Source organism: Anabrus simplex, chromosome 1 (assembly GCF_040414725.1).
Source record: "Anabrus simplex isolate iqAnaSimp1 chromosome 1, ASM4041472v1, whole genome shotgun sequence".
Classification (NCBI taxonomy): domain Eukaryota; kingdom Metazoa; phylum Arthropoda; class Insecta; order Orthoptera; family Tettigoniidae; genus Anabrus; species Anabrus simplex.
Window position 1 is genome coordinate 63,895,797 of NC_090265.1, and position 15,750 is coordinate 63,911,546.

Here is a 15,750-nt window from a genome sequence, read left to right on the forward strand (position 1 = left end):
AATATCAAGGATATGCATGACCTAAATGCCTTAAAACCTTACCAGATGAGAACACTTTTATGACAGCATTTTACAAAGGCCTACAACAGAGACAGAATGTGCTGTGGAGTTTGTTTGTGAGGATTGATTACCTCCTGTCATGAGCAGGCATTGCTGATTTCATCCTTTTAATAATTACATTTGTATCAGCAATGTAGTCTAAACCGATTAAAACATTTTCTATTTCCACAAAAATGAGTTTTATGACAAAATCCTTTTACAATTCAAGAATTATCCCATAAAAACATGTTTGCAACACTCGTTTATTTCAGAAACCAAGTGGAATTATTTTCGAATTTTTTACAGCAAAGTTAATAAGCACAAAATATTTTTTCTTGGATAGAAAGTATTAAAAGATATAATACTTTCAAGCTAAAATATTAAAACCCCTACCATAACATTTTATCTGATGCTGGACAGTTTTTTTCTTTTTTTTTTTTTTTTTCATTTTCCCAAAAATGACAGACTTGGCGTTTGACTGGTTGTAACTTTTTGATGATAATAATAAATATAATCAATAAAATAAAAATATATAAATAAAATCATAAATAAAACTTAATAAAATCAATAAGCATAATTAACCGAAATGTCCGTAGTATGGGCGCCAGAGTTCACCAGAATGGATCCCTCGAATTTAGATAAGAGCATGATAAACTGTATATCCCAGGGCGTGTACATAATGCTGCGTACTGGTACATCTGCTGCAGGCCTTACCCAACCTCCTGAAAACGACTAAATAGGTAGGAACTGCACCTAGGTTCATCAATAACTCCACTGATTCTAAAATAGCTAACTATATTCTTAACAAATTCCGTGCATGAGCACCTCATCAACATACAACATTATACATATAATATACACATAAAATATTGCTGGAAGACTCAATATTTACAACAACAACAACAACAACAAAAAAATAATGAAAATCGTGGGAAAACGAAAGCGAGAACTAAGCTACCATTTGTAGATAGTCCGATGAACAATGTACATGTATGAAGATAAATACCCTTCACTGTCTCTATATCAATTCGACTTACCGATTCTCATAATCGGCAGTTATCACATCACACAGATACTGTACCTTGTACTACTGTGTTCACATACTTTAACACTTGTTGTAAAGATATATACACACGTCTGTCGATCCTCAACATAAATTATGGAAAGTCTGAGATAGCTTTCACCAACATATAATGCTAGACCGCCACAAGTGCTACAATACTTAATACGCAAGCACTCTCCACAATCAGCCACTTTCCACGAACATAACAAGACTACGCTCCACGAACGTTTGAAGTCCAGTCCATTGCTGGCGTGTCACTCCAGTACCGTGTATCAGCACCACTTCCTTCCTGTACAGTGCGTCAGTTGTAGTTCTCTTATACAGTGTCACTGGTTGTAGTTATCTTCCTTCTCGTTCCTTTACAATCACCTCGGTTGCCGCCATATGATCAACCTTTATAGACATCAACATCCCCCTCCTCTCAGATGATACGTCTGGATTGGTGCTTGCCAGCCAATCATGAGTGAACCTCTTGTCAAGACATGCCCTGAACTTCTCCTTTCTCCCAAGAGATAAACAAACTCTGTTGTATATTCCATGAGTCACCAAACTTTCCTAATACAACAACAAGCTCATCTCATCAGGCTGGGATATATACATGACTCATTGAATATCCCGACACAAGTACAACACAACAAACACTGGGGTATCCACATGACTCAACCAAATTACCAGAGTTAGTTATTAAAGCAATGTTTTCCCACTCATGCAAAACAAATTACTCATACCTACATATGTGGATATCTTCCAGCTTACCAATATAAATGGCAAAATATACAAATGAAATACTGATAATAATAATGATAATGATAATAATAATAATAATAATAATAATAATAATAATAATAATAATAATAAATCGAATACTGACAATAATATCTCTAACTTCTACATATAATTCGGAGGTGTGATATATGTACTATCACATGGTTTCTGAAATAATCGATTCAATTGTAGTGACGTTATTGCCTAATATTTGGACACTGATATTCCATTACCATCTTAAAGCGCGCTGGTAGAACATAGCCGACAGATCTCACCCGAGCGCAGCCGAGTGGCTTCATATTGTCAGGCGCTAGACACAAGCAACGAGCATGGGCAAGGTGACAGGAGGGGGGGGGGGGGGGGAGAGGAGCGTAAGGCTACCCACAGAACACCAATAAGGCTACCGCTGTCCGGTTGCGGTTTATACAGCGTTACCGCGTTCACTACTCACTAACCATCATTTCTTTCGATAAAGAAGAATTCGCACGATTGTCACGATTGTTTTAATGCTTTGTTGAAACTGTACTAAAGTGTTATTTATTTTTATTGTAGCCCGTAGAATACGCCCTGGTGTGAAATACACAGGGTGTATCCGTGATGATGTTACAAACGTTCAGGTCTGATGGAGGATCAACTTGAAATAAGAAACCATATTTCGGAGACGATCGACTCAAAAGTTAAGTAAAATTCTACTCATTTAAGTCCGTTTACCAGCACAAGTTTCACAAGCTACTCCATTTACAACAAATGTTCTAAATGGCGTCCCACTGCAATTTTTGCTTTAACTTTTAACTGGCGGCCGCAGTGGTGTAGTGGATACGGCGTTGGTCTACTAATCCCAAGTTAACGGGTTCAAACCCAATTGAGGTCGATGGTTTTTAAGGGTGTTCAAAGGCGACAACCCCATGTCGTTGGCTTCGGGCACTTTAAAGTACTACTGCGGGACGAAATTCCGACATCCCGGCGTCTGTTAAGAACGGACGGACGTTAAACAAATTGGATTATTAATAACTTTTGACTCTACGGTTCCTTATCTCAAATTAATCCATTTGCCGTTCTCATTCATCCCTGAAAGTTTGCAACATCATCACGGATACACTCTGTATTTTATGAATGCTTTGGTCACAATCCTTTTCCCAAACGATCGCCTTCTAGTATAATCATCATCATCATCATCATCATCATCATCATCATCATCAATGTCCCACTCCAGTTGCCCGGGTGTGGTTAACAAGCCCCCTTCACTCCTTTCTGTCCTTCCACTTTTCCTGCTCCATCACTTTCGCCATATCCATTCCAGCTTCACTAATGTCCTTCCCAGTCCGATTCATCCACCTTCTTCTTGGTCTTCCAACTGTTCTCTTTCCCTTAACTTCCCTTTCTAATTCCCTCCTTGCTACCCGTTCCTTTCCCAGTCTTTTTACATGTTCGAACCATCTCAGTCTTGCTTTCTGTCTGTGCTGTACTAACGGTTCTATATTTAGCTCTTCTTTGATTTTAATATTTTGGATTCTATCTCTTCTTGTCTTTTTGACTGATGTTCTTCCCTGGGAATCTGTATGTACCACCTATCTCTTGAGGTGGTTTGTGTCGTACCGATACCGGTGCTCCCATCGTAGCTCCTCTGTCGGTCTGTACTGAGTGGAAGTCAATTGAGTGTTTCATCGTACTGAATGTAATATGTTGTATGTAATTATAACCGGTTTAGGTTGTAGTTCGTTAGCTATTTGTAAAAAGTAACTGTGTGGACCTTTGGCCACCCATGCACTGGGTGACCAATCCCGACGCTGCTTAACTCCGTATATCCCTTTCACTCCCGACACATATACTATGAGAATACGGGTGCGTAATTGCCATTTTCTAAATGATTATGGTCTAAGTATTAACAAAAATTAAATTTTTCCCATTTACAAACGCCACTAGGGGTATTTTTTGACCCCTCACAATTGTGAGGGTCAGTAGTAAACCATGACCCTCACAATTGTGAGTATCAGATTTACTAAGGCAATGAGGATGGTTGAGATCTTGCATTTGTAATCCTAAAATGTGTTCCGTGAATGAAAGATCAATTTTTGCCATCATATCCTTAATTAAACTAAATTTTTTATAGTTTGTAACCAGAAATATAACAAATTATAACAACATAAATATTGATTACAGCAGGGTAAATGTCATTTTAGGATTTGTCTTCATAACGGAATTTCTACAGTGCGTTGGTATATCTACTTGACTGTGTGGAACAAACGGAAACAATTATTGTATTTATTGAAAAAGAGGTAAACATTGCATTTCATGCATCGTGTGCGAGATCTCCGTTGACAGTCAAGTGTGCAATATAATGGCGTCTTCAAATTATCTACAACTGGATAATTTTCAAAACTATCAAGTCGTTTGTCTTTTCCAGGCATCCGTTCAGGTATTTCTTGTGGGGGAGAAAGTTCCCCATTCTTCTCATTGAAATCGTCATACCTTTTTCTCTTGGCTCGACCTAGAATGGCCAACCGGAACGCTAGTAGGTCCATTATCTCTTCTGGTACCTTCCCATTCAATTTGCAATCAGTAAATTTGACTCACCGAAACTGGATTTCCTCCTTCTATAGAAATAAATTCAGGATCAGGTTTACAGTTAAATGTTTTCTTAGACCATGAGACACTTGGCGAAGGAACTGGGTTCACTGGCACTTCTATTTCAGATTCTGAACTAGAACCATCTGCACAAGGTTCTGGTTGCCATGCTGACTGGTCATCACTGTCATAAAATTACTCAATATCTGACGTGTCTAATTAATCTTGAATAGACCCTGGATCATCTAGGAGGTTTTCTAGTACCCGTAGCTTATCTCATAGCTACAGAGACCTTGAAGTACTTTTTTTTTAAATTAGGGGTAGATAATCCAGACTGTAATGTAAATTAAAACAGTTATAACTACGTGAAAATATACTGCCAGCAAGCAAAAATACGATTCGACTCTGTAATTAGTAATAGGAAAAAACAGAAGGTAGCTAGATCTACTTTAATAGTAATAAATGCATGTCTGACGAACTTAACCTCAAAGCTGAGACGTACACGTACACTCCCAACACTCACAAACGTGAGTGCATAATTCATAGATGAATTGAATATCCCAAATACTTTTGGATTGGAAATAAACGTATATAATTTAATTCTAGAGAGTATTACGTTAATAATTTATAACGATATAATAATTAAAAGTACAAATTGACTAAAATAGAAACACAATTACCCCTTTGTGCCATCTTGTCACAAAAGAAGCAAAGAGACTCCTTGTTTTCAACTTTGATTCTGAGGTATACCGCCAGACTGCAGTGGTTTCGCATAAACCAGAACCCTCACTTTCATGTGAGAGCGGAGTGAACGAAGTCAACAAAAAAAATCGTATCTAGGCAATGTTAAATCTACACTCACAATTGTGAGTGCAGGGAGCGAAAGGGATAGGTATTTGTGTGCTTTGGGTGTGTGTGTGTTTTGTACTTTAATGTGCGAGTCTCCGAGGAAACTAGCTACATTCTGTGTTTGACTGGCACAGCATTTAGGTATACGATGTTTACCCTGTATACCTTGCTTGATGTTGAGTTTGGAAATATGCAACGCTACATTGTATTTCTTGTCGCAACGTATTATTATTAAAAATGTCCGACTCGTTGGCTGAATGGTCAGCGTACTGACCTTCGGTTCAGAGGGTCCCGGGTTCGATTCCCGGCCGGGTCGGTGATTTTATCCTTCATTGGTTAATTCCAAAGTCTCGGGGGCTGGGTGTTTGTGCTGTCCCCAACATACCTGCAACTCACACACCACACATAACACTATCCTCCACCACAATAACACGCAGTTACCTACACATGGCAGATGCCGCCCACCCTCATCGGAGGGTCTGCCTTACAAGGGCTGCACCCGCCTAGAAATAGCCACACGAAATTATTATTATTATTTAAAAAATAAAAAATAAAAATGTAATTTCTACTGCTTGGGTCTTACTATCTTGTCTCTAATTAGTTACCACCGTTTCTAGTCCGTATGTTACAATTGGTATGAAATACTGTTTAGATAATGTTAATTTCGTTCTCTTTGGTACTTTGTCATCCCATAAAAGCTCTCTGACTTGATGATAAAATGTTGTACCTTTACTTATTCATTACTTCCATTAATAATGCTACCCAGATATGTAAACTGTTCTACATTCTCTAACCGTTCTTCGTCTATGTTCACTTGGCTTCTCTTTTTCCTCTTTTTCACAGAGCATGATTACAGTTGTCCGCCTCTGTGGTGTAGTGGTTAGCGTGATTAGCTGCCACCCCCGGAGGCCCGGGTTCGATTCCCGGCTCTGCCACGAAATTTGAAAAGTGGTACGAGGGCTGGAACGGGGTCCACTCAGCCTCGGGAGGTCAACTGAGTAGAGGTGGGTTCGATTCCCACCTCAGCCATCCTCGAAGTGGTTTTCCGTGGTTTCCCACTTCTCCTCCAGGCGAATGCCGGGATGGTACATAACTTAAGGCCACGGCCGCTTCCTTCCCTCCTCCTTGCCTATCCCTTCCAATCTTCCCATCCCTTCACAAGGCCCCTGTTCAGCATAGCAGGTGAGGCCGCCTGGGCGAGGTACTGGTCATACTCCCCAGTTGTATCCCCCGACCAAGAGTCTGAAGCTCCAGGACACTGCCCTTGAGGCGGTAGAGGTGGGATCCCTCGCTAAGTCCGAGGGAAAAACCAAACCTGGAGGGTAAACAGATGATGATGATGATGATGATGATGATTACAGTTTTCTTTTTACTAATTACCATTCCAAACTTCTTCAGATTTTCATTCCAGTGTTTTAGTATACGATGGCCAAACACAGAACGGGTATTACATTGAGATACCAAAGTCGTAAACGTCGTTGTTTCCTGCCAGCACGGAGAGACTCTGCGCATCGTTAGACATCATTAGAGGCATGATTTTTTCGCATTAATTTATGTTCGATTTCGCGAAAGGGAACCCAATTTTCGCGTTATTTCGCGAAATAAGGCTGCCCCTTTCGCTTTCATTTCGCGTTAATCATTTCCTAGAATTATTCATAAAAAGTTTAATTCGTGAGATTTGTGAATTATTTATGTGAAAGATATAAAGAGAAACAATATTGATAATCATTCCTTATTCCTTATGTAATCTTGATTAGAACTACAATGTAGTCCTAATGATAACGAATATTACATAACAAATTACCCTGTCACCTTGTATGACCATACTATTAAGGAATTTAATACTATATTAATAGGAAGAGATAGATACTTCTGTTGATATGATAAATCCTTAACCGAGCTCGATAGCTGCAGTCGCTTAAGTGCGGCCAGTATCCAGTATTCGGGAGATAGTAGGTTCGAACCCCACTGTCGGCAGCCTTGAAAATGGTTTTCCGTGGTTTCCCATTTTCACACCAGGCAAATGCTGGGGCTGTACCTTAAGGCCACGGCCGCTTCCTTCCCACTCCTAGCCCTTTCCTGCCCCACCGTCGCCATAAGACCTATCTGTGTCGGTGCGACGTAAAACAACTAGAAAAAAAATCCTTATTCTGTCTTCGGTTTCTCTTCACACAAATGACACTGGAATAGAATTTCAAGATCTTTAATTTTCACGAATTTCGCTGCATTTTCGCACTTATCGCAAAGTAAGTAAATTTCTCTTTAAACTGGGCTTGTCGCTTTAATTCGCGAAAACAAAATCACTAATGTCTTAACCAGATTCATATGATTCGTCAAAAAATCGCTTCAAAATATTTCTTTTCGCGCTTATCGGTAATGCGAAAACGTCATGCCTCTAGACATCATCAAATACGAACCTCCATCGCTCAGGCCCTCAGAAGAACCGGATTCACCGTCCATGAAGAGATCCATGGTTTGGCAGAGAATGGAAGCACTCGAGGGATCGATATGATTGTCGACAAAGAGAACCTCTGCGAGTTAACCTGACGATATCGATCATGAGAAGAAGGGAATACATGAACACACCATTCCATTCTACAAAGAAGCATACAACCTTAAAAAATGGTGTCAAATTCCCTTAAGGAACTCAAATGATCATAAATATGTCTTTCAATAAATGAAACTCAAACTGATAAACCATTACTTTATTTTCATCGAACGAATGAGAGATATCTGTATGGAATTTGGAGTCGACAATAATGCAAGGTTCAGTGCATCGGAAGGGGGAAACTGAGCCAGGGCCTATGAAAATACCACGAATGTAATGATCAGTTCTCTCAGAGTGCATGCACTGGTGCATTGCACGGCACAAGATCGCAAGATGCAAAAGACGACTTGGCTTAGGTTCACGAGAGTGTAGACCCCAACTCTTCGACTTTGAGCAATAGGCCTATCTCTCTTTCCCTCCACTGTCTCGCTCGCTCCGCCTGTCTACCCTTTCCTCACTTGCTCTGCAGCGCTCCACCACCCGAACAGATTTAAGCCGAGCTTAGCCGAGTTGCCCCAACACTGCTCCGAACCGAATCGAGCCGTGTCGGACTGATGCACGGTGCTGCACAGGGCTTTTGCGCTTCGGTTTGCACGCATGCGATTTGGTCCTGCTCTAGAGTAATCTGAGACAAGGTTAGATAAAAGAGCCTTTTATCTCTCAGTCATGTTCATCCATCATTACTCCACATCACAGCCTGCAAGGACATATCGATCATACTGTGTGTACTTTAACGCCCATCTTCGATAATAAATGTCTCTCAATCATGGCCATCCATCAGTAGGTCACATCACAACCTGCAAGATAACACGCATCTTCGATAAAAAATATCTCTCTCAATCATGGTCATCCATCATTACTTCACATCCCAGCCTGCAAGATAACGCCATCTTCGATAATAAATATATCTCTCAATCATGGCCATCCATCATTACTTCACATCACGGCCTGCAAGATAACTCCATCTTCGATAATAAATATCTCTCTCAATCATGACCATCCATCATTACTTCACATCGCAGCCTGCAAGATAACGCCCATCTTCGACAATATGTCTCTCAGTCATGGCCATCCATCATTACTTCACATCACAGCCTGCAAGATAAACGCCCATCTTCAATAATAAATATCTCTCTCAATAATGGCCATCCATCATTACTTCACATCACAGCCTGCAAGATAACGCCCATCCTCGACTATATGTCTCTCAATAATGGCCATCCATCATTACTTCACATCACAGCCTGCAAGATAATGCCCATATTCGACAATATATCTCTCAATCATGGTCATCCGTCAATACTTCACATCACAGGCTGCAAGATAACGCCCATCTTCGACAATATGTCTCTCAATCATGGTCATCCATTAATACTTCACAGCACAGCCCGCACGTCTGCTTGGTAACATAGCGGCTCACATTTTGTGTCACCAACTCCGTGATGTCAATAAAAGAAAGAAACATTTTACGTCTTGTTTGTGTAATTTAGTGCAGTACCTGTATCACTCTTTTTTTTTTTTTTTTTTAAGTACAGGCAGCCTGGGTACGATCCAGCATGGTTGTCTTCGCAATTAATGTATGCTGCCTAGTCCCGTGGTAACTTTCATTCGGAGAAATCGTAGAGTCCACCTGTGCTCGAGGTCACACGGTCGTTTGATTTCAGGTGATTAAAGCATTTCATGCTTATGTGTGACGAAATTTACGGAATATACAACAGAAAATTTTGCTTTAATGCTTTAAAAAGTCTTACTTATTGAAGACACATATGAGCAAATATTACATGTTATTGCCGATACAAAGGGCCTCCGTGACTCAGATGGCAGCGCGTGGGCCTCTCACCGCTGGGTTCCGTGGTTCAAATCCCAGTCACTCCATGTGAGATTTGTGCTGGACAAAGCGGAGGTGGGACAGGTTTTTCTCCGGGTACTCCGCTTTACCCTGTCATCTTTCATTCCAGCAATACTCTCCAATATAATTTCATTTCATCTGTCAGACATTAATCACTGTTGTTCTGTCGGGCTGAGTGGCTCAGACGGTTAAGGCGCTGGCCTTCTAACCCCAACTTGGCAGGTTCGATCCTGGCTCAGTCCGGTGGTATTTGAAGGTGCTCAAATACGACAGCCTCGTGTCGGTAGATTTACTGGCACGTAAAAAGAACTCCTGCGGGACTAAATTCCGGAACCTCGGCGTCTCCGAAGACCGTAAAAGTAGTTAGTGGGACGTAAAGCAATTAGCATTATTATTATTGTTCTAGAGGAGTGTGTCAGGCTTCGGCAGCCGATACAATTCCTTTCCTCACCGCTAGATGGGGGCTTCATTCATTCCACTCTTGACCCGGTCGAATGACTGGAAACAGGATGTGGATTTTCAATTTTTTAAATTACTTGTATTGCCGATATAAACACAATCAACCCTAGCAGGTGTCACAAAGCTTTCCACATGTTTTGGACATATTTGACACTTTTCGAAAGTGCCACAAACTCTACTCACGGCTTAAGGCCAGAAATGAGTCAGCATTGTTACGATACCAAGAATGCTGACGAGTGCAACAGCTGATAATATTAAGCGAAGGTGACATGTTATTTCTTTCCAGGAAAACTTAAAGTAAAAAAAAAAAAAAAAAAAAAAAAAAAAAAAAGTACATAACAACCACATCATCGTTCAAATGCTCGAGTACACTGTACCTTGTAATAAGTAAGCGGAGAAACGAGACTCCTGCGGAAAATCCTGTCGTACGGTTGGATTTCCTAAAATGATATATTATTTGTAGTTTCTCGTGTACGACAGGAACAAACTACTTCATACAAGTACTGTACCTGTTGCATAGCATTCAAAATAAATCTCTGTCTCGTAACTCTTGAGAGGTGTGTCTAGCTATATTCGTGCAGTAATTACATAATGGTCTCTCGAAAAAAATAAAAGTATCACTTGGCAGGCGTCCACATTCGTGAACTTAGCCAGTGCGGGTATAACATAAAATAATAATGGGTTTCTTATCAACGCAGCCGTTGTTCGAATCCCAGCCGATTCATGTGGGATTTTTGAAAGCCACGTCCTTAATGGTTCGGATTTTACATAAAACTGAAGGTCTTGTGTCTAGGATCATGATAATAACATTCATGTAAATCCAAAACTGTTTGTTATTTAATTTATTTGGTTTGTTTATCGTATGTCTTTTAGCGCCGGGAGTGTCCGAGGTCATGTTCGGCTCGCCTGGTGCAGGTCTTTATATTTGACACCCGTGGGCGACCTGCATATCTGGATGTGAGATGATGATGATGAAAATGAGGTAGGGAGAGGGTGAAACCCGCTGTCACACACAGCCGACTCCTGTCCAATAACACGACACGTTCTTCTCAAGGCTTAATGTCGCCATCCGACGGGCGAATCACCATCAACAGCGACATATGCTCTCAATCCATATAAACACTGCGGAGAGATTTGGAATGAATGCAGGCTTGATGCAATATCTATCACAGCCAACAGGTGAGCCTCTCATCATCATCATAATAATAATAATAATAATAATAATAATAATAATAATAATAATAATAATAATAATAATAATAATAATAATAATAATAGACACAAGCTGTTTTCTTGGGCTATATCTTGTAGACTCACTAAAAGAAACAAGGCTGTGCTGCTGTACATGTTAATGTAGAATATCTTCACTTGTTACTTCACTCGTACGCCAGTGTGAAAACTTTCAGGTTCAAATTCAGATTGAAACAAAAACTTAAGATTTGGTAAACCGAGATAATAAATCCTGTTGAATACAAAGGTGAGGGTTAAGCGAGTTTGGAAATCTAAGATGATATTGGTAACAAAAGTAACTGACGTTGATGAATAGAGCTAAATTATGAGTGCCACAAGAGAATGAATATTGTTCTGTACTCACCTTAACTCGCTCGCGAGGCCTCGCTCACCGACCACACGGACTAAACTGCGCAGGGAGGAAGGAGGAGGGCAGCGGACGAACAGCCTCGACTTCAGTTCAGACGAGACTGGAACGTGTTACGAGGAAGACGATGCATAGAAAGAGAGCTAGTACAATGTATGTTACTGCACTTCCTTCCTGCAGGGAAAGAACCTGCTACTGACAACGGAACAGTTCAAAACAGCTGGCATCCGTCCAGAAGAGGCTAGTCACCTGGCTTCATGTGTGTGTGCGCGCTTTTAATCTGAACGATTGATGAATGGGAATCGTGAACTGCTTCAACCTTTGTGTACCCAGATTCGTCCTTGATATCCAGCTGATCTCCGTTACTCAATTCTTAACTTCTTCCATCCCCGAGGATATCTTGCCGCATTTCATGACTCTTTCTTTCCAAATTATTTTCTTTCCATTTGTTTTTGCTACGTATTTAATATCGCACCAGCACAGGCAATCGCTAGGATCAGGGTGCGAAATCGCGGCGAGGGGGAGGGGTGTTTACCCCCCGCCCCCCCCCCCCACACGCCCGACGCATATATTTCAAAATTGCCCTGGGGGGATTCCTTCATTATAAAATAATCAGCAAAATGCAGAACGCATATATTAACGATATTTTTACTGTGCATATTTTTACAAATACATCAGCAACAATACGCATAGTATAGAAATAATAGATTAACTGCCAGACCTTGAGCAATGAAACAACGTAGCCAGAGAGAGGGGGTTTCCCTCTGGGTGGCCCGCCTCACCCCTTCAGGGTGTGGAATGAAAGCCAAAAAAACAAATCCCTACGTGAAACCCTGGTTGTCATCGCTCTAAGTAGCTCGAACTTACACCACTCCTGCTCTCCTTGGAGCGGATGTGTTTCCGATAGGTATCTGATAGGACAATAAATAATCAATTAAGGCGGGTACAAACGGAATAACTTTCCAATGTTTATCATTATTTTTATAACCGAAGAATTCAAACAAAAATTTCTGGAGAGGGGGGGTAATTTACTTATCCCGTCCCCCACCGAATACTGCCCGAAATAAACACTAGCAGTTATTCCTTCCCCCACCTCCCGCCATTTCTCTCTGATTTCGCACCCTGACTACGGTCAGTTGTGGCTCGTAAAGTTTAGTTGTCTATTTACTTACTTATCAATACTATCATCATGCCCTTGTAAGTCAGACCCTCCAATGAGGGTGGGTGGCATCTGCAATGTATGGGAAATTGTGTTACTGTAGTGGAGGATAGTGTTGTGTGTGCTGAATGAGTTGTAGGGATGTTGGGGACAGCACACACATCCATTTAACCATTTAAGGTTAAAATATCCGTTTCGCCCGGGAATCGAACCCGGGGCCCTCTGAACCGAAAGCTACTACGCTGACCGTTCAGCCAGGGAGTGGGCCGATGACCTAGATGTTAGGCCCCATTAAACAACAAGCATCATCATAAACAACAAGCAGCCGGGGAGCCGGATATTTATTTATTTATTTATTTATTTATTTATTTATTTATTTATTTATTTATTTATTTATTTATTTATTTATTTATTTATTTATTTATTTATTTATTTATTTACTAGCAAATGTACCCGAGCTTCGCTACGGTATTCTACATTGTGTACGGATATCGAAGTAAATTACTGTACATGAAGTGAATAAGATTTTTAAATTGCACGTCTCTTGGCGTTTTCTGAGGAACAGCATAGGGGGGTCCGCAGACGTTGTTTCCAATGTAAAGTGCGACTTGCGGAGTTGTGATAATAACGACAGGTCCACTTGTCTACTGCAATTCACTATGCGTAACGTCAGTCACATTTTGATGGGTAAATTTGGTTATAATGGGGGGGTACCCTTGCAAGGGGCCACCTTTGCCTACTGACAAACCGAATCCGGTAAAGGAGTTTTGAAAAAATTGCACGCTCCCTTGCCTTCTGCTAGTAAAATTGAGAAGGGAATTATTCATTACAATGGTACACAGGAGTTGGAGGAGTACCCCATTCCTAATGCCAGTTAAACTCGATGTGGGGAGTACTGATTTCAATAGCAGACGCCCTCCTGCTGACAGTCACTATTGATTTGTAAAGTATTAATTACAATGGCAGACACACCCCTTCAAGATCACTACAAATCGACTTCAGTGAATAAATATAGATCAACATACGAAAGTATACGCCATGTTCACCTTCATTTACAGAATAGCTGCTACTAAACGGTGCATCACACCGAAAAACGGATTGTACGATTAATTGTTTGCTATTAGCTTTACGTCGCACCGACACAGACTGGTCTTATGGCCGACGGTGCGATAGGAAAGGCCTAGGAATGGGAAGGAAGCGGCCGTGGCCTTAATCAAGGTACAGCTCCAGCATTTGCCTTGTGTGAAAGGGGGAAACCACTGAAAACCATCTTCAGGGCTGCCGACAATGGGGTTCGAACCCACTATTTCCCGGATGCAAGCTCACAGCTGCGCGCCCCTAACCTCATGGCCAACTCGCCTGATGAAGTGTAACTGTGGGGGTTTCACATATTTAATATTAGATAATATATAACATTAATGTAGCATTTCCCCATGGATATTAACTAGTTACAAGAAAGAAAAAAATAAATCATATCAGACATAATGAACCCTTGAACTTACCATTCCATCGTTGGTCGGCCACGGCTGCTACAGTAGAACAATTTAGAACCCTTAAATCATGGGTCGTTGCGGGAATAAATTCGGTCACGATCTTAACCAAACGATGGGGTTCAGAAGAGAGCCTAACTACTTGAAATGAGGAGCAAAAATGTGCTTACTAACTTTTATTAAACTGAAATAGCACGATAACATAATTAATTTGATATGCATTCTTGCAGAAAAAAATATAAATTATTGGTTTTGAATGTTCCAAACACAGTCACATTACATAACGTCAATTTGTTTCTTACAATGCCGAAGAGTTGCTTCGGAGAAGCTAATATGTTAGTGGACAGCGAAACTGAAAAACTGAAAAGGGGGAAGACCTGAAAACCGGGCGCCTATTATTCCAAACGAGAACTGAGAGTTAATCCACACGATCCGTGGAAAATCTGACTTTCAACAAGTAGAACGCCTGATTTCCTCTCAATTAAGGTTATCCACCAGTCAAATACCCTTCACGGATACGGAACATCCGCCGAATGGACCCTTAATCGAACCAAACTGGCTATCAGTTGCTTTGGATAGGTTGCGAAATATTATGGAAAAGCATGGTGTTCACTACAAGTTAACAGCATCATTCACAATTGAAATAAAATTCCACCATGTATTTGTCATTCATGACACCCTTAAGTGATAAGGTAATCCCGATGCTAAACGTGCATCATCCCAAACAGCTGTTCGGAAGGAACCAACAACAACAGGATCCGGGAGGATCTTACGTTAGATCGTTCTAAAGGAACAAAACTGCGAAATGCAGGAAACAATTACTAATCATGCATTTAGAAGAAATGCCAAACACTGAAGTTAATCAAAAAGTGAAAAGTCACTTGAAAATATTATTATTGAACCGATTTTCAGGTTAGAAATGGGTTTGTTATGCTTAATAAAATTACCAGTCCACGCTAAAATTTACTACAATTTTAAGGAATTCTTTCCTTTGAAAACAATGCTACCAGTACAGATCTCTCTATTTACTGTCTGTCCCAACACACTACTATAAAGTGATTACTTACTTACGTTAACTATGAATAAAAATGAAAGTATGACAAGATTGCAAATAAAATAAAATACCGGCTGACGAATCGAAACCGCATTCGCAACTCAAGTCTCACACTAATACACTGAGTGTCAATATGCACACTATCAAACGAGAACGGACGTCAAAACGAGAAAACAATAAAGTCCGTAAAAATAAATTAACATCTCGAAGTCATTAACGCTTAACACGCACGAAGAATTACAGTAAAAGCATTTAATCTATGTCGAGCCGATATCCAAGACTTGGACACCCCTCACTTCTCTGATAGCAGTCC

General features: G+C 40.6%; 1 protein-coding gene across 1 annotated transcript in view; it reads right to left on the bottom strand.

Annotated features, from left to right (window-relative positions):
- The window catches only part of LOC136861223 (UDP-glycosyltransferase UGT5), a 106,613-nt gene extending 94,752 nt beyond the window's left edge, over positions 1-11,861 (bottom strand). The window contains exon 1 of the mRNA XM_067138807.2: positions 11,732-11,861. The gene's annotated coding sequence lies outside the window, so the exon portion shown is untranslated. The remainder of the gene's footprint in view (positions 1-11,731) is intronic.
- Positions 11,862-15,750: the final 3,889 nt, after the last annotated feature.